Below are 27,284 nucleotides of genomic sequence, written 5' to 3'. Positions count from 1 at the left end.
ATCAAACGACTTATAAAAATTTGGTTGTGTGTCGTTGATCGCATCTTTTGAGCAGACCATAAAATTGTTGCTAATCGTTCGTTAATTGTTTATAAATCTTTCCGTGTCTGTTTACATCATTTGTTTGTTATTACAATTGTCCTTATTATGGGGTATAAAAATGATTGTAATAGCGATTGGAATTATGATTGTAATTACAATCTTAACTAATGACTATTTTTCCATGTATTATGGTAAATGATTTCAGGTTATTCACAAAAGTGCTAGTTTACAGCCGTTTATCGTTGAAATGAAAAATCGGTCTAATAGGACCCTTTAAAAACTAGTGGCCATATTACATACTGTACATGGAAAGGGGCTGAGAATGGGACCAGTAGAGGCTGCAGTTAAAATTCTACAACTCCTAAAAGATTTTCCAAATCATTATTCTCTCCTGGATCACAACCCATTTAGAAGTCTCAATCGCTTCCCAGTGCTCAGAGACCTGCACCACACTCTTTCCACTTGCGTTAAATGCCTGCAGGGTCTGACTTTATTTTTAAAAGATAGCATGTTGCCAGGATTTTGGAATACCAGGCAGAATACCAAAATAATTGTACTGTGGATGGTCTGAAGCATAAAACATATCAGGAAAAACTTAAGCAGTTGAATCTGTATAGTCTGAAAGAAACAAGGGAAAGATGGGACATAAATAACACCTTTAAATATGTTAAAAGACTAAATAAGGTCCAAAAGGGAAGTGTTTTTAGAAAAAAATGAACTCAAGAATAAGGGGACACAGTCAGAGGTTAGTTGGGGGAATGACCAGAAGCAAAGTGAGAAAATATTACTTTACTAAAAGAGTAGTAGATGCTTGGAACAAACTTCCAGCAGATGTGGTAGGTAAATCTACAATAACTGAATTTAAACATGCCTGGGATTAAAGCGGCTCCGTACCCACAATCTGACCCCCCCAAACCACTTGTACGTTCAGATAGCTGCTTTTAATCCAAGATCTGTCCTGGAGTCCGTTCGGCAGGGGATGCAGTTATTGTCATAAAAACAACTTTTAATCCGGAAGCGCTGTGTCTAACGGCCGGGGCTTCCATTTGTATATGCATCAGGCAGGCACAACCTCTCTGTCCTTCCTCCCCACCCTCCTCATCATTAGGAATACTCCAGGCAAATTGCTTCCTATTCCCCACCTGTGGCAGCACAAAGATATCTATTATATATACAAAGTTTTCTTGTGCCCAATAGAAGTAGGCATTTTACTGGTAAAGCCTGGTATAACTGAAGTGCATTCACTGTCTAGTAGCGCCTCTCTCTTTCTCAAACCAACTAGAGCCAGAAAGTGGCAGAGATTTGTAATTTACTTCTATAAAAAAAAAAACAAAAAAAAAAAACTTGTCATCCAGTACTTATCAGCTGCTGCATGTCCTGCAGGAAGTGGTGTATTATTTTCAGTCTGACACAGTGCTCTCTGCTAAAACCTCTGTCTGTGACAAAAACTGTCCAGAGCAGTGGCAAATCTCCATAGAAAACCTTTACCACTTCCTGCAGGACATACAGCAGCTGATAAGAACAGGAAGACTTCAGATTTTTTTTATAGAAGTAAATAACAAATCTCTAGCACTTTCTGGCACTAGTTGATTTTAGAGAAAAACATTTTTGGTGAACTACCCCTTTAAGTGATTTGGTAGCTTTTTCTGTATTAGTTACCTCATTAGTTTTTCTTTTAAATCTTCAGGTTTCTCCTATTTTGGAATGACAGTTTTGGGCTTTAATGTTTTCCATAGAGTTTTGTTCTCAAGATACAATATTCTCAACAAAGAATTGTTGTCCTGGAACCAATTAATATTGTAACTTGAGGGACCAATGTATTAAAATCTTGTAGTTTTCATTCTGGCCCCTAGTCCTATTAATAAACTGACACTTCCTGCCCTGTATGGATCAATATCCTCCTTATTGTTACAGGAAAGAGTACAGCGACTGGTGACACCAGTGTGTAGATGAAGCACAATCCATAAAAGTCCTGAGCTCAGCAGTCATCCTCAAACCAGCTCAATCCCACAGAAGATATCTGAATAGGTCACAGAGTGTACTTAGGAAACTCTCCTATACAAATGAATAGGGTTTGCCCCAGACTAAATATGCATATATAGATTAGAGACAAACAACTTATTTCAGTGTCTAGTTGTGATGATCAGTAAAAAAAAATAATCTAGGTAATAAATTCACATTATCACTCATATTAAATGTATTTAGAAGACATATACAGTGTGAGACAAGTACAAGTAAACTACACATAAGCTGCTCGCTAGCTTTAATTTATGATTATGCCTTTCCCCCCACCACCACTTTCCAGATCTTTAACAGCTCCTCTGTGCAGATGCATCTATAGTAAAATCCTTCAACAAACCATGATAGACTGCCAAATGTTATCCCATGATGTGTTGTACTTGGAGGAGCAATGAGGGACCCAGACAATGGTGGCAGGCATGCAGAGCATAATTATGAATTTAAACTGTCCCATATGAAATTTCATATGCCTGGAAAACCCCTGTATATGAATTTAAGGAGGAGGAGACTGGGAACTCTTTCAGGTTAATACCCTAAAAATCTTATTGGTCCTATAGTGACAAAAATTAGCTATTATCTGGGATCCTTTGATAGTCCAGAGCTTCCATGAACAAAAGCTAGAATTCTAATTACAGGAAGCCTTGAAAAAAGACCTGAGGTGTTTAGTGACAGTAAACGTCTTCTCAATGGCAGATGTTAGCTCATGTAGGATTGCTCTACAAACAAATGCATTCAAATTTGTGGTCCAGATTATTTTTTCTCCTGTCTATCTACTTATCAGGCTATTCCAATGCTTTTTCCTCCTCCTAAACTCATCCTTCACTGTGAAAAACTCAACTTACTCAAATCGTTGATGGATCAGTTTGTATGCTGCCCCTTGAAGTCTATGAAGAGGGGATTAAAGAGGAAAGGGAGGGGGAGAGAGTAATTTGAGCAACCAGAGGCAAATTGAGCAATTGAGAAAAGGTCCTCTAATAACTATATTCTCTTGGGTGGTGCTGGATTTGCAGTTTATGCTGCTCAGTACTGCTAAATAATGACCTATATGCTGCTGTAGCTTCTGAGTTTGTGCTATAGTGATATATGGTTTGTACTTACCAAAATATATCCAAGGATGGTCAACCAGCAAACAGGCAATTGGTTTATAGGTGCATCAAATGAACATTAAAAATCAACAGGAAAAAAAATTATATGGTAATTTTACATTACCTTTACTTTGTGTGGACAGCCTTGTGTGCATATGTCCCTGCTCTGAAGAAGAAGTGTTACTATGGGAAGATGCATCGGATGGGAATAGTCATGAGCAAGTACTAAAATGCTCGGGTGCTCGTTACTCGAGACAAATATCTCCCGATACTCGGCTGCTCGTTTCGAGTAAGGAACCCTATTGAAGTCAATGGGAAACTCGAGCATTTTTGCAGGGGACCCAAGTTCGGTAGAGGGAAGGTCGTGTGAAAACCTGTCAACCTCAGAAAATGATGGAAACACCACGGAAATGGACAGGAAACAGCAGGGGCAGCATGTATGGATGCCCCTGAGGCTGCCTAATCGCACCATTATGCCAAATTCTGGGCAACAGCCTGGTTAAAATAGAGGTAGGCATATAAACCACCCAAAAGCTCAGCCTGACACAGCATGACAGTGAGAACACAGGGAACCATTAAAACAGAGTTAGCATATGATGCACCACCCAAAAACTTTGCCTGACACAGCAGAGCGGTAAGGACACAGAGAACCATTAAAATAGAGGTAGCATATGAACCACCCCAAAATTTAGGCTGATACAGCATGGCGGTGAGAACACAGGGAACCATTCAAACACAGATAGCATATAAACCACCCAAACACTTTGCCTGACACAGCATGGCGGTGAGGACACAGAGAACCATTAAAAGAAAGGTTAGCATATGAACTACCCCAAAATTTAGCCTGACACAGCATGGCAGTGAGGACACAGAGAACCATTCAAATACAGGTAGCATATGAACCACCCAAACACTTTGCTTGACACAGCATGGCGTTGAGGACACAGAGAACCATTAAAAGTGAGGTAGCAAGTGAGCCTCCCAAAAATAAGGCCTGACAAGGCATGGCGGTGAGGACACAGAGTTCCATTAAAGCAAAGGTAGCATTTCAACCACACCAAAATTTAGCCTGACACAGCATGAGAACACATGGAACCATTCAAATACCGGTAGCATATGGACCACCCAAAAACTTAACCTGACACCACTGACCCAGACCAAGATGGACAATACAATCATCCAATTAAAATAGCCGGATTATGGCTAGGTTTAGCCTCACACCCTCATGCAGTTTTGCGTGAGAGGCATATCATTGGAGGTAGGGACAAAGAATAACAATACAGTCTTTTTAAGAGGCCCCGGAATAGCCTGTCTATTAAAAAGACCTGGTCAATCCTGCCTTCAAAAAGGCTACAACAACATCCACAGATTGTCTGGACAACACAAGGAGGATGCTTAATTAGGATCTACCGTTTTCGCTGTCTGTTCCTTTGAACAATGACGTGTATTTTGGAGATACAATAGATGACCAGACAGCCCTGCAAAATAGCACTTGAATTGAAGTTGATTTGATTTCAAAATTTGAATTGACGATTAGAAAAAAAAGACCATAAAGAAGTGGCCTTTACCAGCCTTTAGATGAGGCAGGCGTGGAACCTCACAAAAATTAGGCCTGACACAGTAGAGTACCAAGGGGCAGCAACCGCCATGAGGTTCCTAAAAGGGAACACAGGGAACCATTCAAACACAGGTAGCATATGAACCACCCAAACACTTTGCCTGACACAGCATGGCGGTGAGAACACATTGAACCATTCAAACACCAGAAGCATATGGACCGCCCAAAAAGCCTGACACCACTGACCCAGACCAAGATGGACAATACAATCATCCAATTAAAATAGCAGTATTATGGCTAGATTTAACCTCAAACCCTCATGCAGTTGTGCATGAGAGGCATATCTTTGGAGGTAGGGACAAAGAATAACAATACAGTCTTCTTAAGAGGCCCCGGAATTTGATTAAAAAGACCTGGTCAATCCTGCCTTCAAAACAGCTACAACATCCAAAAAAGGTAGAAGGTATTGGTGAAAGGACGGCAGAGGACACCCGTAAGATGACATCCACACATAATATTGTTTGAAATGGACAAGACAAGGATGCTAAATTGAATTTGACTTTGATTTTGACTGTAGCAGTTGGGGTAACATGCCCTGCATAATGTGACTCCCCACTTCTCCCCCTACTGCTGTTTTGACTTTGATTTTGACTGTAGCAGTTGGGGTAACATGCCCTGCATAATGTGACTCCCCACTTCTCCCCCCACCACAGTTTTGACTTTGAATTTGACTGTAGCAGTTGGGGTAACATGCCCTGCATAATGTGACTCCCCACTTCTCCCCCCACCGCTGTTTTGACTTTGAATTTGACTGTAGCAGTTGGGGTAACATGCCCTGCATAATGTGACTCCCCACTTCTTCCCCCACCACTGTTTTGACTTTCAATTTGACTTTCAAGCAGTTGGGGTAACTTTCCCTTGTTGACTTGCTGAAATGCGCACAGATGCGGTGCACCTTGGTGAGCAAGTCAGCCAAATTGGGGAAGGATTTAAGGAACCGCACCAACACTGGGTTGAAGACGTGGGCCAGGCATGGTACATGTGTGAGGCTGCTTAGTTGCAGAGCCGCCACCAGGTTCCGCCCATTGTCACACGCAACCAAACTCACTGCTAATTACACAGGGTAATACAATAAAATCTTCTTAAGAGGCCTCAGAATTTTATTAAAAAGACCTGGTCATGGTCAATCCTGCCTTCAAAACGGCTACAACATCCAAGGAAGGTAGAAGGTACTGGTGAAAGGACGGCAGAGTACACCCGTAACATGGCATGGTACATGTGTGAGGCTGCCGAGTTGCACACCCGCCACCAGGTTCAGCCGTTGTCACACGCAACCAAGCTCACTGCTAATTACACAGGGTAATTAGCAGTGAGCTTGGATATGGCTGCAAATTCTGCAATAAGAAATTAAGAAATAATAAAATTAATAAACGTCAGCCTGTCAGCGCTGTCAGTTGACAGGTGGGTTATTAGTGACTGATGATGCCACCAGCTGCACTGAAGACCCGCTCTGACAACACGTTAAGGGCAGGGCAACCCAGCACCTCCAAGTCAAACTGAAACTTAAAATCGAATCAGCGGTGGGGAGAAGTGCTGAGTCACATCCCAGCTCATTGCTAATTGCCCTGTGAAAGATGGTGGCATATACTATATAGCTGCAGTTACCCACAGATTGTATACGACAACCTCCAGAAACTAGTGTGACCAGTATATTTTCTTATTTCTTCATTTAGGAAGTCACATCAAAGCTCACTGCTAATTGCCCTGTGAAAAATGGTGGTATATACTATATAATAGTAATAATAATATAATAGTACTGAGGACTTCTTAGGGGTCTGTATGAAACACCTCCTGTCCCCTTTCTGCCAACAGCCGATCACCACTGTGTGCTGCTAAAATCTTGGTAACTGCACTGCATGTCCCAGCCAGCAGTCTGGAGTCTGACTTTGAGTATAGTGGAGCTGAAGGGGTGGGTGTAGGGCGGCAGGCGCTTGTGACTGGGGCCTTGGTGGGGGGACAGACAGAGCCAGAATGTGACACAGGGGAAGGAGCACTAACTAAGGGAACAGCCTTGGTTTCACTGAGTGGGGGGTTTAGCACTCATATGCCTACGCATGCTGGTAGTGGTTAGCCTGGTTGCGGTGGCTCCCCTGCTGATCCTGGCGTGGCCCAGGTCGCACACTACAGTCCATCGGTCATCCGCAGTTTCTTTAAAGAACCTCCAGACTTGCAAACATCTAGGCCTGGCCACGGGAGTTAGAATCCGTGAAACAGTTGATGATCTACTTGCTCTGGCCCTGCTTCTCCCTCTGCCCACCCCTCTTCCTCTTCCAACCTGTCCTGTGGCTGAACTTGACTCCCCCTCGGAAGCACTGTCACTAGGCTTATTCACCCAGCTAGGGTCAGTCACCACGTCCTCATCCACCAGCCCTTTCTCCAATTCTGAATCCCTCCTTTCCCTAGAGGGGCCAGGCTGTGGGGAAGAAGGCTGAGCTTCTGGAGCAAGGGTTCCACTCCCTTGGCTAGCATGGAAGGGCTGCGTGGAAGACTGGGTGGTGGATAAGTTATCCGCTATCCACGTCAGCACCTGTTCATGCTGCTGCGGTTTCAATAGTGGTGTACCCTGAGACCCCGTAAGTTGCGAGAAGAAGCTAGGGATTGAATGTCTGCGGTGTGCCACAGCTCCCTCCCCAACGGGTGCTGCTGTGTCACCCTGCCCAGAATCACGGCCTCTGCTCACTGCATTGCTTGGAACCCAACGCCCTCATCCCCGACCCTTACCCCTGGGCTTCACCATTTTATGGACACTGCACAGTCAAGACTGAGATAGCTGCACTACAGATCACAGCAAGCCAAGAAAATATATTACTCAGACTACTTTTAGAGGTAGTCGTATAGAGGTTGCGTGTAAGTGCTGCTATATGGTGTATAGCAGCACTTACACAGGGCAATTAGCAATGAGCTTGGATATGCCCTCAGTAAGAAATACAGAAATAAGAAAATATACTGGTGGTCACACTAGTTTTTCGGAGGCTGTGGTATACAATCTGTTGCCGACTGCAGATATACACTGTATGAGACCCCCTAACACAGGGCAATTTGCAGTGAGCTTGGCTTTGCCCTCAGTAAGAAATACAGAAATAAGAAAATATACTGGTGGTCAGGTCCCACTAGTTTTTGGGAGGCTGTGGTATACAATCTGGTGGTGGCCGCACCTATACACTCTGTGACACCCCCTTTACACTGAGCAAGCAGTAGTGAAAGTGAGTGACCCTAGCTGGGTGAATAAGCCTAGTGACAAATCTCCAATATACACTTATTACGGGAAATGCTTATAAAGTGTTTTTTTCTCTGTACTTACTGCTGCATCAAGGCTTCACTTCCTGGATAAAATGGTGATGTCACGACCCGACTCCCAGACCTGTGCGGGCTGTGGCTGCTGGAAAGGATGATGGCAGGGGGACACTGAGGGACACAGGGCACTGGAGGAACACTGAGCATCCCTCTGCCATGATCCTCTCCAGCAGCCACAGCCCACACAGCTGTGGGAGTCGGGTCGTGACATCACCATTTTATCCAGAAAGTGAAGCCTTGATGCAGTAGGAAGTGCAGGGAAAAAGGACTTCATGTGCATTTCCCGTAATAAGTGTATTGGGGTGATTTGCATAACTTTTGGGGGACAATACAATATTTTAATACAAACTTTCGCCGGAATTCTCCTTGAACTTAGATATGGCTTGAGTAAGAAAGACAGAAATCTGGAAATATACTAGTGCTCCCACTAGTTTTTGGGGGGCTGTGGTATACAATCTTTTGGTGGCTGCACCAATACACTCTGTGACACCTCCTTTACACTGTGCAAGCAGTAGTGAACTTAGATATGGCTTGAGTAAGAAAGACAGAAATCTGAAAATATACTAGTGGTCCCACTAGTTTTTGGGAGGCTGTGGTATGCAATATGCTTCTGGCTGCATCTATACACTGTGTGACACCCCCCCTACACTGGGCAATCACTACAGAGCTTAGATATGCCTTGAGTAGTAAATACAAAAATCATCAAATTTACTAGTGGTCCCACTAGTTTTTGGAAGGCTTTGGTATACAATCTGGTGGTGGCTTCAGCTATACACTACTGTGTGACACCTCCTTACACTGGACAAGCAGTAGTGAGCTTAGATATGTCTTGAGTATTTAATACAGAAATCAGCAAATATACCAGTGGTCCCACTAGTTTATGGTAGGCTGTAGTATACAATATGCTGGTGGCTGCAGCCAGTGGCGTAACTACCAGGGTCGCAGTGGTCGCCGCTGCGACCCGGCCCGCCACAAGGGGCCCCTGAGGCCCCCCCTCATCAATCACTCTTGTGACCGCAAGCATTGTTTTGCTTGCGGTCACAACAGGCCGCCTTCGCCTGCCCCCAGATCATGCCCTGCTGCAGGGGGTGTCGCGTCCTATCCCTGGCGGCGCACGCATCATAGAGATCCCTGTACGCCTGTTACCTCCGGCACAGGGAGCACACATTAGAGAAGCTCCCTGTGCTGGAGGTCCCAGCACAGGGAACTCTATGCTGCGTGCGCTGCCGAGGATAGGACGCAACACCCCCGGCAGCAGCGCATGATCCGGGGGCAGATGGAGGCTGAAGAAAAAGAGGATCGCCGGAGGAGTGAGTTGTTAGGTGAGTTGTGTGTGTTTTTTTTTATTTTTTATTTTTTTCATAAAGGAAAGAGGGGGCTATCTATAGGAGGGAGGGGGAGAGGGGGCCATTTATAAAGGGGGGGAGAGGTGGCCATCTATAAAGGGGGGCAAGAGAGGGGACCATCTATAAGAGGGGTGAGAGGAGACCATCTATAAGGGGGGGAGAGGGGACCATCTATAAGGGGGGGAAGGGGACCATCTATAAGGGGGGGAGAGGGGACCATCTATAAGGGGGGGAGAGGGGACAATCTATAAGGGGGGAGAGGGGACCATCTATAAGGGGGGGCAAAGGGACCATCTATAAGGGGGAGAGGAGAGGGGACCATCTATAAGGGGGAGAGGAGAGGGGACCATCTATATAAGGATGGGGGAGAGTGGGCCATCTATAGGAGGGGGCCATCTATAAGGGGGGGAAGGGGCCATCTATAGCAGAGGGGGCCATCTATAAGGGGGAGGGGCATCTATAGGAGGTGGGAGAGGGGGCCATCTATAAGGGGGAGAGAGGGGGCATCTATAGGGGGGCAATATATAAGGGGGGAAGGGGCCATCTATAAGGGGGGCATCTATAAGGGGGGAGAGGGGGCCATCTATAAGGGGGACAACATAGGGGGAGAGGGGGCCATCTATAAGGGGGGGGATACACAGAGGGGGACCATCTATAAGGAGGCTACATATAGGGCATACACTATAAGGGGGTCACATATAATTAGCCTACCCACTAAATGAGGGCATAAAGGGGCCAATACAAATGTGCACTTTGTAGAGAGATGAGGATGGTGTCAGTGTGAGGAGCCTAATATGTCTGTCTGGCAGATTCTGTGGATTCGTGGCTCGGAGAAGTTCTTATGATGGCCCAGGACGGATGGAGAAGAAGATGAAAAGGGAAAAACTCCAATCAAAGAAGATGTCCCCTGTAAGTCACCTGATATAACAGCACTGTAATGTATATGGTGTATAGAGCCTGTGTGGAGCTGCATCCACCTCTATATGACTGGATGCGGTGATACATGTACAGTGGATGTTATTCAGTAGCAGCAGTGGTGTTAGTAGGTGGTGGTAATAGTCAGTAGCAGCGGTGGTGTTAGTCAGTATGTGGTGGTGTTAGTAGCAGCGTTGGTGTTAGTCAGTATGTGGTGGTGTTAGTATGTGGTGGTGTTATTCAGTAGCAGTGGAGGTGTTAGTCAGTAGCAGTGGTGGTGTTAGTCAGTAGCAGCAGGGGTGTTAGTCAGTATGTGGTGGTATTATTTATTACTTGCTATCTGGTACTGTGTTTTATTGGTCTTAGTATACAGGATTTGGTCAGAAACAATATGGCGGTAATATGTACGGTGATAATATTTTCTCTTCCTATCTTCCTTATATGCTGGTGTTATTGATAATATCTGACTTGGTGTGTGTATATATATATATATATATATATATATATATATATATATACATACCAATAGCATCACTTGGTCGTGAAAGGAGGGGGGGGGGGCAAATTGACCTCTCGCATCAGGGCCCAGGAGTCATTAGCTACGCCCCTGGCTGCACCTATACACTGTTTGACACCCCCTTACACTGGGCAATCACTACTGAGCTTAGATATGCCTTGAGTATTTAATACAGAAATCAGCAAACATACTAGTGGTCCCACTAGTTTATGGGAGGCTGTGGTATACAATATGGTGGTGGCTGCACCTATACACTGCATGACACCCCCTTACACTGGGCAATCAGTAGTGAGCTTTGATATGCCTACAAATGTACTACAAATCACAGCAATACAATCTACGCCAGCAGCACCACTAGCCACAAAATCATAAAATAGCACTGAGCATTTCTTAGATGTCTGTATGCAACACCTAATGTCCCCTTTCTGCCAGCAGCCGATCACCACAGTGTGCCGCTGAAATCGTGGTAGCAGCACTGCAAGTCCCAGCCAGAAGTCTGTAGTAATACAAATTAAAAACGCTTTGAAGCCCTGAAAAGGGCTGTTTGTTTGTATTGCTAGCATTCCCTACCTATTGGAACACTATTTTCCTCCCTAACGCTCTCCCTGACAAGCAGCAGCTCTGTCCCTAATCTCTTCCAGCATACGTCTGAAGCGAGCACTGGCGGCCGCGATTTTTTATATGGCAGGGTCATCTGATCTGGCCAACCAATCGTTGCTATCGACATGTATAGGTCCCACGTGATCGCAGGATGTACCAAAGAGTCTCTTGCATGTTGATTGGCTGAGAAATTGCGCCCAAACTTACAGGAAACGGATGATGAGATTTTCTCGAGTATTGCGAGATGCTCGTCCGAGTAACGAGTACCTTCGAGTACCCTAATACTCGAACGGGTACCTAGCTCGGACGAGCATGTTCGCTTATCACTAGATGGGATGTAGATAAGTTGTAAGTGATAGTATAAAGCTTGGGGCAGTGTTCTGCTGGGAAACTTAGAGACTTAGCATGTGGATATTACTTTGACATGTACCACCTACACCTAAACATTGTTGCAGACCAGATACATCTCATGCTACCAGTATTCTCCCAATGACAGTGGCCTTTTACAGCAGAACAATTTTCCCATGTTCAGGAACATGGCAAAGGTTTGCAATAATACCGATATTACCACAGCCCAGACTGTTATGAAGGCTTCTCCCGGTGATCAGTTATCTCTGCAGAATCTGTCAGACAAAATCTTAGGTTCTGCACTTTTCCAGCACCATCCTCACCTTTCCCCATCCATAGTGTGCCAAATGGTAATAATAGTTAGATAGTTAGTTGCCCCCAGCAGTAAAAATTTGCCCCCTAGTAAAAAGAGAGCTGCTTCCCAGTAGGTAGAGCTATCCCCAAGCAGAGAGAGTTGACTCTTACCAGGCAGAGTTCATCCATAGTTTGCCCTCGGTAAGGAAAGAGTTGTTCCTGGTATTAAGGATTGCTCCCAGTAAGAGCTTCTCCCAGTAAGTAGAGCTTTCTCCCAGTATGTAATGATGGATGTCATCTTGTGTGCATCTACGCTGCCTTTAGCCTCCAAGAAGGTTGGGAAAAAACGTCAGTCATTGAATGTCCGAAATACTTTTTTTTATCTCTTATTCCCATTGCCCACAGTAAATCATACAGGAATGTAGTAGTGGCACAACACTGATTTAGTGGTAACAGCCTGTTGGTTGTGAGTGTAACTCAATCAGTGCGAGAGGCGTGAATAAGTGGTGCAACAGCAGTGCTGTAGGCCTTAATGTTGCCCTCCAGGGACCCAGAAATCTGCCCCCGGTATGAGAATCTCTGCTCGCCTTATGCCAATTATGGCTCTGCAATCTTGCAACTTACAGGACTTAGAATAAGTGAATAGGTGCAAGATATCAGAAGGCATCTTCAGAGGTTTTGTGCAGTCTATGTCACTTCTGGTCAGAGCTGTTTTTGCAGCCCAAAGAATATCTACATAATATTTAATACAAGGTAATAGTACTTTAATTTTTTCACCTAAAAATGGCACAGTGATGACCCACAAACCAAGACATTGTTTGGATAACTTTAAAATGAAACGTACCTTTAAAGGAAATGTTTAATCAGAAAATTACCTATTGTTCAAATCAAGTGAAATCAAATCAAGTTGTTTTTATACTAAACATATTTAAATTTTTTGTAGTGGTTTCCATTTTAATATGTATATTTTAAAATAATTTAAAAAAATAATTGCGCCTAAACTTAACTTAGCCTAAAACTAAGCTGATAGTTCCTGTTTGATCTGCGATAATAAGGAGTCTGCTCTAAAGTGAACTGTACAGAATTACAGCATAGTAGATAGAGGAGACAACAGATGATATTCACATGTTACGTTACTACTCCCTGTGGAATGACCTCTTCAAATATTAGTGAGTATGCCCAGAAACATTTCCTAGTCATGTCAGTGGGGCAGGTCCTGCTGTCTATGTCCATGGGGTGCAGTAAAGCATATCTCTAAATGCTGTTAAAACAGCCCAGGCAAGGTGGCTGCCTCCGTAATAATGTATAAAAAAATGAAATATAAAAAATTGCAAACAGAAAATAGTAACAGATTAGAAAAAAAAGAACATGTTTTAGTATCTGTCTCTAATCAGTGAAAAAAAAAATCTAGGCGATACATTCCCTTTAAGTTCCCTTAGGCTTTTTTCCTGCTGGGTTTTATGTTACACTTTTAATTAAAAATATGCTAAATGTTATCCTCTGTCCACAATAAACATATAAACATGCAGTCTTCACAACAGATCTAACAAGAAACTGAAAGCCAAAAGTTTACAGGAGACAATAAATTCAGATATGTCTTGCAGAAGTGAGCTTTTATATTTTAGTATGGAAACTTAAAAGGACTTATTGTGCGATAGGGGCCTAACTCGTACTGCTTATTAGCATTTAGCTGGGCCTAATGGATAATCCGTGTCAATACTGATAGGGAGAAGTGACATATGGTAGAATAGTGCAACGTTAATATCCTGACCCGTATGTGTATTGCAGACTGTTTACAGTCTTTGTGGAAAAAGCTGTGGATGCATTTAACAGTTTTGTAGCCTGGGTGGTAATACATAAAAAATAAAAAAAAATATAAAAGTGCAACACTGTTCTAATTCAGATAGGCTAGATATGGTTAAATCTTTGTAAAACACTACCAGGGGTTATAGATGGAAAAGCTATTTAGAGAATTAGAGAGATATACGTAAAAGGGTTTTATTGGAAAATACCAGGAAATATGCGAGTCGGTTATATAAAGGGGTGGGTGGAGCTAGTAGCACATAAACCCTGCAGCATACATGTCCTTAGTGGTGTGTACACATAAACACAGGTGCAGATCAGTATACATCGCTTTATAAGACCCTCTCGTCTCCACGCTTTTCACTCTCTCCAGTTCTCAAGATGTTTGGCACAGTGCGGTCTAAAAATGAGACCGCTTCCGTTACACTGAGCCAAAAAAGGGCGCGAAAAAGAGAGACAGATGTACAGAGAAAAATGGAGAGTCAAAAAAAAATAGAGGAGATGCACATTCAGTGTAAAAAAGTCTATGGTAAAGTTATGATGTCAGGAAAAATCTAATAGAGCATTTCGAAAACTCCACTGAAGTAAGAGGCGGCTGTGTTTTGGCTTTGATAGAGCCTGGTTACAATATGAGAAATGGCAGCGGTCTCGCTTTTTACACACTGTGTAAACTTTGTGTGATTAAAGGCAGCTCTCCCTGTCTGTCTCTCTTCATAGACCTCTCCAACTTGGCTCTGTCTCTCTTTCCATCCTCCCCCCTGCTGTAGATTTTCCCACTGCCGTACTCCATTCTTTACTTTGTTGTCTTCTTCTTGTCCTTTTTTCACGTTTTCATTTTCCTTCTCTCCCTGTGTTTTATTTCTTTTCCTGTACAGTTCTGTTGCAGTGCTCTGCTCCTTCCTGTCCTGTAAATATATCTGTACAGCCTTGAGCTTTGGTACAAATTACAGGACCCTCCTGCATTATGGGATCTGAGTCTCCTTACTGGGCAGGGCCTGGAGAAGCCTAGGATATTGTCACAATGTACACTATTTATACTTACAAGCTCTCTTCTCTTACACTCCAATACCTTTTAGTCTTGATTCACATGTTTATGTCCTGCATATAAAAAGATGTTTGTATGCGTTTCTTACACAATCAACAACAAATATTATTTGTATGGGGGAAAAATGAAAATAAAAAATGTTCATGTTTTTTTTTTTAACACAGTAGCTTACACCAGTAGTATTAAAGGGGTAGTGCGGCACTAAATAATTATTCACTAAATAACATACATTACAAAGTTATACAACTTTGTAATGTATGTTATGTTAGTGAATGGCCCCCTTCCCCGTGTTTCCACCCACCCACGCCAGACCCGGAAGTGTAGTGCTCGATACTCACCTCATCCGTGTTGACCCCCATCCACCATCTTGCGACAATGATGTAATCTGCGGATGGCCGGCCGAACCCCTCCGACCGTCCCTTGTGCCGGCCGCCCTCTGCCGCGTCATCAGCTGCTGAGCTGCGATTGGCTGACTTTTTTGATTGACTTTTTTTGCTAATACAAAAGGGTACAATAAACACCATTGCCCTGTTCACCTGAATGGGAAAGCATAGTGGTACCTTGCACCACCACTACTACAAAAAGAGTGATGCAGGTAAAAGTGCTGGTACTCCGGTACGTCTGATACTTCCCAATCGGACACAGTACTCTCTGCTGCCACCTCTGTCTAGAGAAGGAAATGTTTTCTATGGGGATTTGCTACTGCTCTGGACAGTTCCTGACATGGACAGAGGTGGCAGCAGAGAGCACTGTGTCAGACTGGAAAGAGTACACCACTTACTGCAGGACATACAGCAGCTCATAAATAGTGGAAGACCAGAGATTTTTAAATAGAAGTAATTTACAAATCTATATAACTTTCTAAAACCAGTTGATTTAATATTAAAACAAAAAAATTGCTACAGTACTCTTTTAATATAATGAGTGATGAAAACCAGTCCAGGGTCCCTTCTTCAGACCATTTACAAACAAGTGTGTTTCTGGAGGTCATAAAGAAATACAAAATTCAGCTTGTCCTAGGTGGACAGAGGTGTGTTACCTTTTACCATTACCTCAAATTTTAATGTTTGTAATAGGACCTTCTCACTCATGTATATGACTTTGTATTGTCTTAACAATGTGAGGATGCAATGCACCACAATGGTGTAAGCCTAAGGGTATGTCCACACTGAGGAATCTGGGCACACTGAGAATCACCTGCCGTGGATTTCACAGTTTACCCCCGCTCACGACCCCGCACATCTCCGTCTGTGCCATAGACTCCATTTTATGCAAATGCAGATTATGCCATCTGCCTGAAAAATAAACCGGATGGCAGAATCTGCTTTGCATAGAATGGAGTCTATGGCACAGGGGTAGATATGCGTGGCTGCAAGCAGGGATGAGCTACAGAGTCTGCAGCAGGTGATCCGCCCGGATTCCTCAGTGTGCACATACCATTTAAGGGTACGTTCACACTTACCGGATCCGCAGCGTATTTTCATTTAAATAACTGAACACAGCATCAAATCTGCACCATCAAATCTGCTGCGGATCTGCTGCAGATCTGCTGTGGATCCTGTAGGTGTGAACGCACCCTAAGAGGTTTTTCAGCAGAATAGCTCATCAGTCAGTCACTGATCGGCAGGGTTTCAACACCTGCCACCCCTGCTGGTCAACTGTTTGGCTGTCCTGTGGATAGCTCAGCAGTATGTTTTGCCTGGTAAACCACTTCAACTTTTATTGTAACTTACATCTTCCATAAATAAAGTTACATCATAAATTGTAGCATAGCAGTAATGTTTTGGACAATAAATGGTCTTTTTCAAGCCAACATAACAAACATAGCTCCAAATGTCTTAGCTAGTCATTACAGAATATGCTAGTAACATATCTAATGACATAAATAGATAGAAATCTTGAAATCACCATTTCATCAGACTTTGATAAATTTGGTTAGGCTAGATTGACATGTAACGTACCCGCAGCGGATTTCACGCTGCGAGTTTACAGCAAAATCTGCTGCAGATACCTCTCCTGTCAGTGTCAATGTGATTACATACTCACAGCGGTAACAGGTTCCCTTTAAGACTATGGGGGACATTTATTAAGACCAGCCTACACGTACACCGGTCTAAAATTAGGCCCTGCCCTTTTTTCCCTGGCTGGATTCACTCAGAGGCGCACGCCTCTTAGTGAATCTGGCCGGCCATGTGCCTAAACCTGGCCGGTTATTGTTTTTTTTATGACGTACGTTAATAATAATAATAATAATTATCATTATTATTATTATTTACGGTCACAATTATAACATAATGGCCATTAACTCAAGCTGTTCATTTTCTTATGTCCCATGGGCAGAGTGGCTGTTTGTTGGCATCAGATTGTTACATCGTTTTAACTTCTTAAGGTCAATTATCATTTTTGTGTTTTCGTTTTTTCCTCCTCGCTTTCTAAGAGCCATAACTTTTTTATTTCTGCATCTACAGAGCCATGTAAGGACTTTATTTTTTAAGGTTTTTTTTTTAATCAGAAGTGTACTTTGCATTGGGGCCTTTCAATCTACCATAAAATAAATGAGGAAACCCCCAAAATATTATTTCTAAGGGTAAATTGAGAAAATTTAATTTATGGGAGTTCCCATGTTTACGTAATGCACTTTAAGTAACTTTACATGTTATCTTTATTCTATAGGTCAGTCTTAATACAGCAATATGCATGTTTACATAGCTTTTTTAATGTTTTACAAATTTTTTAACAGTAACTTTTTTCTTTTTGCAAATAGGTGTGATTAAAATGGCCCTATTGTGACTCATAATGGTGCATTTACACGGAACGATTATCTTTTAAATTTTCACAAAAACGATCGCATTTAAGCGATAATCGGCTCGTGTAAACACAGTGAGCGATCAAGCGATGAGCGAGAAATCGTTCTTTGTAATCTTTCAACATGTTCTCAAATCACCGTCGGTCGTTCACAAAAAATTTGCAGATCGCTTCGTGTTAACAGTCTTTCACTGATTCACCCTATGTGTGAGATAGACTTATGCAATCTTAAAACGATGAGAATACCGATTTTTCCAAACAATATATTGTTACACCTAAACGCTAATCGTTCTAAAAAACAAATTGTTACTTCGAAATCATTAATCGCTCGATTAGGCAAATTATCGCTCCATGTAAACGAAGCATAACACTCTTATATTTTTTTCATCTATTGGGCTGTATGGGATGTTATTTTTTGCACCATGATTTTTTGCCCCTCGTTTTTGTTATCATATCTGTGTAGATTTTTTTAATGTAAAATGTAATTTAAAAAATTAGCAATCCTGAAGTTGTTTTTTAAAAATGCTTTTTGTTTACGTTGTTCACCACGTGGGAACAATATTGTTTTATTTTAATAGCTCAGACAACTACGCACACTATGATATATACTATGGATTTTTTTTTTATTATTTTTTGGGGGTTTATTTTGAAATGGGAAAGGGGGGGGGGTGATTTACTTACCATAATTGCAATCTGCATACCGTTTGGTATTTTTTTATTTCTAATGTGTGCAATCGGTATAAATACTGCTGCATCAATATTTAATTTCTTCTTCACAATATTGTGCAAATAAAAAAAGAGAGGAGTTTAGCAAATAAAGTTTTGCATATAAAGTCCACTGCCCATCTAGGCTAGTATTATTAGTCCATGTTCACATTGGGACATCAGCTGCACTCACAGAATAGCGTAGCAAGGAGAGTTCCACGTCCACATGTCTGCAACGTTTTGAAGCTTCCACTTCTTTCTCAAGCATGATTGTGTTACACCCACCATCAACATATAAGCCTAGGAAGTCTTGTGAGAGTTCTTCCACGGCTGCTAAAAACAAAGACAACGGGATCAATCTGTATCATACATATATACAAAATTCTATACAAAGAACATATTATCATTGCACTAAATTACATATTGCACCAATTAGAAAGTGCTATTACATACTATTTAATAATTATAAAAACTAATACCTTATGTCAGCAGTCCAAAATCCAGACCACAAACCATAGTGTACCTACTGTATAAAAACACACTAAAATTACACGTTTCATTTAGTCCTTTAGGACTTAAAGTGTCCCCCCCTCCTCTCCTTTCTGTCATCCACTGCTCAGAATCAGGAAATCTCGACTGTTTTTTTTATCAGTCGGATCCTGTTTGAGCTACGGAGAGAGGAGCAAGATTAGTGGGCAGCAGAGAGCAGAGAACAAAGGATTACACAGCGGGGGAGCTATTCAGAGTGCTATTCAGAGGTCAGAGAGGTCAGTGGTGACATCAGAGGAGAGAGCCTGGTCATGTCTCTGTAAATTAACTCTTTGTTGTCCTGTTTTGGTGCCTCATCTCTCCCCTCTCCATAGGAAAACCATGAAGACAGGGGGTGAGCTTTAAACTGCTTTTTCACAGCAAAAATTCATTTTTCAGCTAATAATCCCAAATACAAAGTTTCTTAAAATCGCCTGGACTAATGATTTCTGCAAAAAAAAAATTTAAGGACAGTGACACTTTAAAGTGTCCAAGGACTAAATCCGGAATACTTTGCGTTGCAATAGTTTTTTCTTGACCACTTCTCATTATCCCCTTCTGGCTCTTCCAGACCATCCATTTTAGTTCGCTCATGTTATGTTTAAATTCAATAAAATGTTGGACCTGTTTCTCCATATTTTTTCTGTCCTTCTTCTGCAAACCCTTTTAATGGCTGCTCTATGTTCTATGTTCTATTTCAGTAAGTACACAGCTTTTTTGCTACCACAGGAATACCAACCTTTAATTTTTATGTGGGTTCCCTTTCATGGCTATGTTCAAACAACATTTTTTCAGCTCTGTTTACAATGACGTCCATCATTTTAAATCTTAATTAATGGACGTCATTTAGCAGCCTGGCCTCCCCTTAATGCAATGAAGGCTGTTGGTACATTATTTTATTTTAGGTTACTATTTGTCCTTTGAGTGTGTATTAATTGAAAAGTCCATCTAATTTAATAGTTAAAACGGAGAAAGAATGGGATTCCCATAGAAAGCCTTTCTTACTCTGAACAGTTCTTGGCCAGAGATGTTAGCAAAGAGCACTGCCTCAGACTGAAAATAAAACAACATTTCTTGCAGGACATACAGCAGCTAATAAGTACGGGAAGACCAGATTTTAAAATAAAAGTAAATTACAAATCTATATAACTTTCTGACACTAGTTGATGTAAAAGAAAAAGATTTTCGCTGGACAACCTCTTTAAGGACCCATGATGTACCTGTAAGCCAGAGGGTCTGGGGGATCTATGAAGTGAGCTCATCTCCACTGAAAATAGATAAAGGACATAATATGGTTAGAAATTACAAACTATATTGTTTACCCTTATAGGGCCCCATGCAAATATTAAAGGAGAAGTCTGGCAAAAAATTATTAATTAAAGTATGGTATTGCCCCCCAAAAGTTATACAAATCACCAATATACACTTATTATGGCAAAATGCTTATAAAGTGCTTTTTTTCCTGCACTTACTACTGCATCAAGGCTTCATTTTCTGGATAACATGGTGATGTCACGACCCGACTCCCAGAGCTGTGCGGGCTGTGGCTGCTGGAGAGGATGATGGCAGGGGGATAGTCAGTGTCCCTCCAGTGCCCTGTGTCCCTCAGTGTCCCCCTGCCATCATCCTCTATAGCAGCCACAGCCCGCACAGCTCTGGGAGTTGGGTTGTGACATCACCATTTTATCCAAGAAGTGAAGCCTTGATGCAGTAGTTAGTGCAGGGAAAAAAGCACTTTATCTGCATTTCCCGTAATAAGTGTATATTGGGGATTCGTGTAACTTTTAGGGGGCAATACAATACTTTAATAAAACATTTTTACCAGGCTTCTCCTTTAATTACAGTACCTCAATAGTGCCCCACATGGTGACTCCTGTAAGTTTGCTTTCCCTGCATAGGTGAAATGGCAGGACTTACCTTTCCTAGCTCCCATGCCATCATCATCTCAGGTAGCACGTGTCTCTTCCAGACCATTTTCAAGTGCTTAGCAGAAGGAAAGTTGTCGTCATGGCTCTGTGTGTCCTGCCATTGAAAGCCAGCTACCATCACCTTTGTTTAAAGTGCTATTGGGGCATAGAAAGCTGGACTGCTGTGGACTGAAACCGTAGACAGACAAATGCAGACTATGTCTGGGAGCCGAAAATAGATTCAACTATGAAGGCCTTGTGATTAATGCTTTAATCCTACCTTTGCTGTGAAGCAACACACTGATCCACCACTGGTGTGATGATCTGGGGAGCCATCGCACTCCAGTCTGTCATCCTTAGTAGTGATACAAGGGACATTAACATCTCATTAATATGTGCAGAACATTATATGGCCATATGTGCCTCTTCTCGTGGCAAGGCATCCAACTAGCATTTTTATCAGGATAACACTCACCCACATACAGCAAGGGTTTCCCAAAAATGTCTCAGCAAGATTTTAATACTTTCCTGGCCTGTCTGCTTGCTAAATCTGCTTGCTAGATAGATCACCAAACAACTTTTGGCTCTTAAAAAATCAGGGGTACAAGCCCCAAGGCATATGTTTGAAACAAGAAAAAAAAAAACAGGACCTCCTGTTTACTGTGTTCTAAAAATTCTCTTTCATTAGTGAAGTGAGCATACGCCTTACATAATCAGTCGTCGCACTCCACTCCTACTGTGTTATACAACATTGTTTTCATTAGTGAAGTGAGCATACGCCTTACATAATCAGTGGTCGCACTCCACTTCTAATGTGTTATACAAGTTTGTTTTTATTAGTGAACTGAGCATGCGCCTTACAGAATTAGTGATGACACTCCACTCCTACTGTGTTCTAAAAATCCATTTTCATTAGTGAACTGAGCATGTGTTTTACATAATTAGTGGTTGCATTCCACTCCACTTTCATTAGTAATGGGACAATCTACGTCTACATTAAAATAAAACAAAAAAATCTATTGAAATCAAAATAAAATTGGCACTTATATTGGTGCAACTTAAACTTAAAGGGGATACAAAGGGTGCCACAGAAGGGGAGGTGAAAGGATACTTGAAGGGGGATTGAAACGTGTTAAATGGTTTATTAGAAAGTTTATATATTTTGTGCCACTGTTTCACCAAGGTCCACTGCTGTCCATGTCTGAAATTGAATGATTGACATTTTTTTTAATTGGGATTTTCCCATTTTTGACACTTACAAGAACATATGTTAAAGGAGAAGTCTGGCCAAAATACATTTTTGATATGTTGTTACTTATGAAAAGTTATACAAATTTCTAATGTACATTAATTATGGGAAATGCACATATAGGGCTATTTCCCTTAATTTAGTAGATCAGGGAGTGTTAGAATTCTCTCAGATCCAGTGAAGTCACGACCAAAGGTGTAATTCCTATGGAGTGTCCAGCAGAGGGCGATCTATATATAGAAGTCTATGGGACTTTATTGTGTCTATAGATGTCTATGTAAAGTAATGTAATGTAGTGTAGTGTAGTGTACAGTATGCTTTATTGAATGAATACATCTATGGAATATTTTGGGGAGCAAGGGTACTTGCTCCCCAAAGTATTGCATAAATGTATTCATTCAATATATTAGGATATCACAGTAAGCTCGCCGATCCGCCGCATTCCTGCCGCCCGCCGATCCGCCGCATTCCCGCCGATCCGGACTATATACACTGAACTACAGCTCCCATAATCTGCTTATAGTATGAACAGGTGATGGGAGCTGTAGCTGGGTTATGGATATGACTTGCCTGCCGCCGCTGATGCCACTGCTTATGCCGCCGGGCGCAGGGGGGAGCCGCTCAGTACACAGGAGCGCTCCCCCCCTCCTCCTCCTTCTTCCGGAATACCTTCCCCCCTATACCACTGCTGACTCCCCGCCTGGCCGCCGCTCTCCGCTCTCTTATACCGGCTCCCGATGCATCAGTGTGGACACCAGGATGCATCGGGAGCCGGTATATGAGAGCGGAGAGCGGCGGCCAGGCGGGGAGTCAGCAGTGGTATGGGGGGAAGGTATCCCGGAAGAAGGAGGAGGAGGGGGGAGCGCTCCTGTGTACTGAGCGGCTCCCCCCTGCGCCCGGCGGTATAAGCAGTGGCATCAGTGGCGGCAGGCAAGTCATAGCCATAACCTAGCTACAGCTCCCATCACCTATTCACACTATAAGCAGATGATGGGATCGGCAAAAATGGGGCGTATCGGCGGGCGGCGGGAATGCGGTGGATCGGCGGGCTTACTGTGATATCCTAATATATTGAATGAATACATTTATGCAATACTTTGGGGAGCAAGTACCTTTGCTCCCCAAAGTATTCCATAGATGTATTCATTCAATAAAGCATACTGTACACTACACTACATTACATTACTTTACATAGACATCTATAGACACAATAAAGTCCCATAGACTTCTATATATAGAAGAATTACACCTTTGGTCGTGACGTCACTGGATCTGAGAGAATTCTAACACTTCCTGATCTACTAAATTAAGGGAAATAGCCCTATATGTGCATTTCCCATAATTAATGTACATTAGAAATTTGAATAACTTTTCATAAGTAACAACATATCAAAAAATAATTTTGGCCTGACTTCTCCTTTAACAAATTTGTCATTCTCAACACAAAAAGATTTTTAAAGCTTCTTCACTGCATTCCTGTTTTTTTAGCTTAGTTATTTATTGCCTCCTTTACATTTTTATTCATCCACATTGGCTTGACTCAGGGTAATGCTGAGTTCACTCCGGTTACTCTTAACCCTTCTTTATAACCCTCTTTCCCCCACCAATCTCAACCTCTTTCTCCCCTTTTCAAACAGACCACAAACTCCAAGGACATTGAGATAATGTTGGAAAACTTGGTCATAACAGCCTCTTTATTAAAGTACTTCAATCAGACAGGATATAAATAACATAACATTAAATAACATGGTAAAGCCAAATCTAGAGAGGTCTAGCAAGGCGCCTTCCAGCAGCATCAGTACTTAAAGTGAAGGTACCACTAGGTACATCACTTTTTATTTTTACATGAACAGACTGGTGGCGGTGCAGAGACGCTGATGCCGCTGTCCTTTTTTTGAACCTCCACCCGATTCCTGCACATGGTGCCAATCTATTACCGAGTACCAACCGGGCATGAAGCAATGGAGGCAGGCCCGCTGGCCCCAATGTCACAAAACCCCTCTACTCTGTGACATGGCTCCATTAGAATCAGTGCTTCATTGCTGGCAGGTGCTCGGTAATAGACTGTCACCGTGCACAGGGCGCCGGTTCAAACAAACGGCAGCCCCCCCCCCCCTCCAGCGCCGGTCTGATATACCTAGTGGTACATTCACTTTAAAGTGTCACTGGCGTTACAAAAATCCTTTGACATGTCATAGAGACATTGCTGCAGCAAACTGCAAGTGTCAGGACTAATCATGTATACTTCCCTCAGCGTACACATGATAAAAAACTGTTCTAGAATTTTTGTTTAAAAAAAAAATGACTTTCTTAGAAAACCATTGGAACAAATAGAACTGTGCACAGTTAAAGAAGGTAGCCACATTCCCTACCTCCTTTTAGCCATGCACTCCATCCAGCTCCTGTGGGTGTTTTACACAGAAATTAGTAGATCCTATATGCCCAGGTTTGTAGCCTTACAGTCTGAGAGAGGCCAATAGCTAAGTATAGGGTCCAACTCTGGCATTCACCTTTATGTGGTGAGTTGGTAGATTATATTTGATCAAATGGTTTGCTAGGAACCTCATTTTTTTTTTTTAACAAAAAATCTAGAACAGGTTTTTATCCTGTGTACGCTGGGAATAGTATATATACGATGAGTACTGACACTTGCAGTATGCTGCAGCAATTTTTGTGTTTGTTAGCATCAGCAGTGTGCAAACTGCATAGTGTGAACAAATGTGAGTGGGTTGCTGGCCATTCATCAGCTTTTTAAGACATAGAGACATGTCAAAAGAGTCTGAGTGTTCAGACCCATACTGATTGATAGAACGTGCTGCAGTTAGAAAAGAAAAATTGGACTTGTAATGGAGCTCTATAGAGCTTGACTCTTTTTCTAACACACATCTTCTCCCACATCTTCTCCCCACTCGTTCTTCCGTTTCATATGGTTCTGAACACTCAGACCCGGACCGATTAAAACTTTTAACATGTCTCTAATTTTTGTAACAACATTGACACTTTAAATCGAAAGTACCACTAGTAACATTGTTTTTTTTCCCCACATGAACAGACCCGCACAGGCTGATGCCCGTGCCATTGTCCTTTTTTTGAACCGCCGTCTGGTTCAAAAGTTTTTTGTGACAACAGTGACACTTTAAACTTCTCCCCCAGTCACACCCCGCTGACTCAGAAACTTGCAATCTGTCATCTGATGCTGCAATTCCGTTCCTTGGGTCCTACCCCAGTGGGAACCACACCATATCTTTACAACTAACACCACCAAAAGAAGTGGGGGAGTACCATCCCTTTGACGGGTTCCCCTCAGAATGGCTTCATCTTTAAGTGCACTGCAAGACCTCCTGAGCCTTCAGCTCCTCCCTGGTAAGTAACCTCCCCTAGCAACTCCTGCCTCTCCTTGTCAGTTCCTCCCTGCCCCTTTCTGACCTAACCTTAACCCCTCATTGCCCACCCTCCTGTCTCTCCATTAATCCCTTAGGGTACATGCACACTACGGAATGGCGACGGAAAACCGTTGCGGATTCCGCAGCTCGCACCTGCTCGCGGACTCTGGCGGCCGCGCATGTCTCGGTCCGTGTCACAGACTCCATTCTATGCATGATTTCCACCGTCCGCCGAAAGAACAGACATGTCAATTCCTTCAGTGGATGGCAGATTCCGCCTGTGCATAGAATGGAGTCTATAACACAGGCGGAGACACCCGGAGAGACCGTGAGCGAGTGCGAGCTGTGGAATCCGCGACGGGTTTTCTGTCGCTATTCCGTAGTGTGCGCGTACCCTCAGGCTTCCTATCCCAGCTGACCGGGTCATGCCAGGCCCCCTGTTCCCGACCTTTTTATTCCCACAAGGTCTGTACCTGAAAATTCAAAGCTGTCTGTACTCTTATTTTTGGAGACATTATCATAGTCCATATTGTAGAGGGCTTCTCTAAGCTGATCGAAAGATAGGGAAAGATAATTATTAGTGATGAGCGAGTACTAAAATGCTCGGGTGCCCGTTACTCGAGATGAATATCTCCCGATACTCGAGTGCTCGTTTCGAGTAACGAACCCCATTGAAGTCAATGGGAGACTCGAGCATTTTTTCAGAGGACCCAAGTTCGGTAGGGGGAAGGTTGTGTGAAAACCAGTCAACCTCAGAAAATGATGGAAACACCACGGAAATGGACAGGAAACAGCAGGAGCAGCATGAATGCATGCCTCTGAGGCTGCCTAATGGCGCCATTATGCCTAATTCTGTGCAAAAGCCTGGTTAAAGCAGAGGTAGGCATATGGACCACCCAAAAACAGCCTGACACAGCATGGCAGTGAGAACACAGGGAACCATTAAAACAGAGGTAGCATAGCTTGAACCAGCCAAAAATTTCAGCCTGACACAGCATGGCTGTGAGGACAAAGTGAACAAGGTAGAAGCGGTAGCCAGTCAGCCTTCCAAAAATAATACCAGACCTAGCATTGCAGTGAGCACACAGAAAACCATTAAAAGTGAGTAAGGAAGCAAGTGAGCCTCCCCAAAATTAGGCCAGACACTGCATGGCATTGAGCACACAGAGAACTCCCGAGAGCAGCAGTAACCAACATAGATGCCAGTGAAGGCCCAGCAGTAGTCAACATGGATGCCAGTTAAGGCCCAGCAGTAGCCAACATGGAGGCAAGGGCAGGAACACCAGTAGTCAACATGGATGCCAGTTAAGGCCAAGCAGTAGCCAGCAAGGAGGCAAGGGCAGGCACAGCAGTAGTCAACATGGATGCCAGTTAAGGCCCAGCAGTAGATTACATGGAGGCAATGGCAGCATGGTGGCTCAGTGGTTAGCACTGTAGCCTTACAGCGCTGGAGTCCTGGGTTTGAATATGACCAAGGACAACATCTGCAAAAAGTTTGTATGTTCTCTCCGTGTTTGCGTGGGTTTCCTCCAGGTACTCCAGTTTCCTCCCACACCCAGAAACATACAGATAGGTGAAGCGCTGCGGAATCTGTGTGCGCTATACAAATAAAAAAACAAACAAAAATAAAACAAAAAAACAAGGGCAGGCACAGCAGTAGTCAACATGGATGCCAGTAAGGGCCCAGCAGTAGTCAACATGGATGCCAGTTAAGACCCAGAAGTAGCCAACAAGTAGCATTCTACCCCCAGCACCCTTTTGATTTTCAATTTGACTGTAGC

At 42.9% G+C, this 27,284-nt stretch overlaps 1 protein-coding gene and 1 long non-coding RNA gene across 2 annotated transcripts in view; one reads left to right on the top strand and one right to left on the bottom strand.

Annotated features, from left to right (window-relative positions):
* Positions 1 to 27,284, top strand: part of CLCF1 (cardiotrophin like cytokine factor 1) — a 52,303-nt gene that overhangs the window by 9,375 nt on the left and 15,644 nt on the right. The gene's annotated exons all lie outside the window — the stretch shown is intronic.
* Positions 18,636 to 21,227, bottom strand: LOC138799500 (uncharacterized). Its single transcript, XR_011364270.1, has 4 exons — positions 21,152 to 21,227; positions 20,882 to 21,060; positions 20,185 to 20,231; positions 18,636 to 18,766 (listed from the first exon to the last, which is right to left on the bottom strand). It is a non-coding gene; the product is annotated as an uncharacterized lncRNA (long non-coding RNA).

This window comes from Dendropsophus ebraccatus, chromosome 8, assembly GCF_027789765.1.
Source record: "Dendropsophus ebraccatus isolate aDenEbr1 chromosome 8, aDenEbr1.pat, whole genome shotgun sequence".
Taxonomy (NCBI): domain Eukaryota; kingdom Metazoa; phylum Chordata; class Amphibia; order Anura; family Hylidae; genus Dendropsophus; species Dendropsophus ebraccatus.
This window is presented reverse-complemented; position numbering and strand designations above follow the sequence as displayed.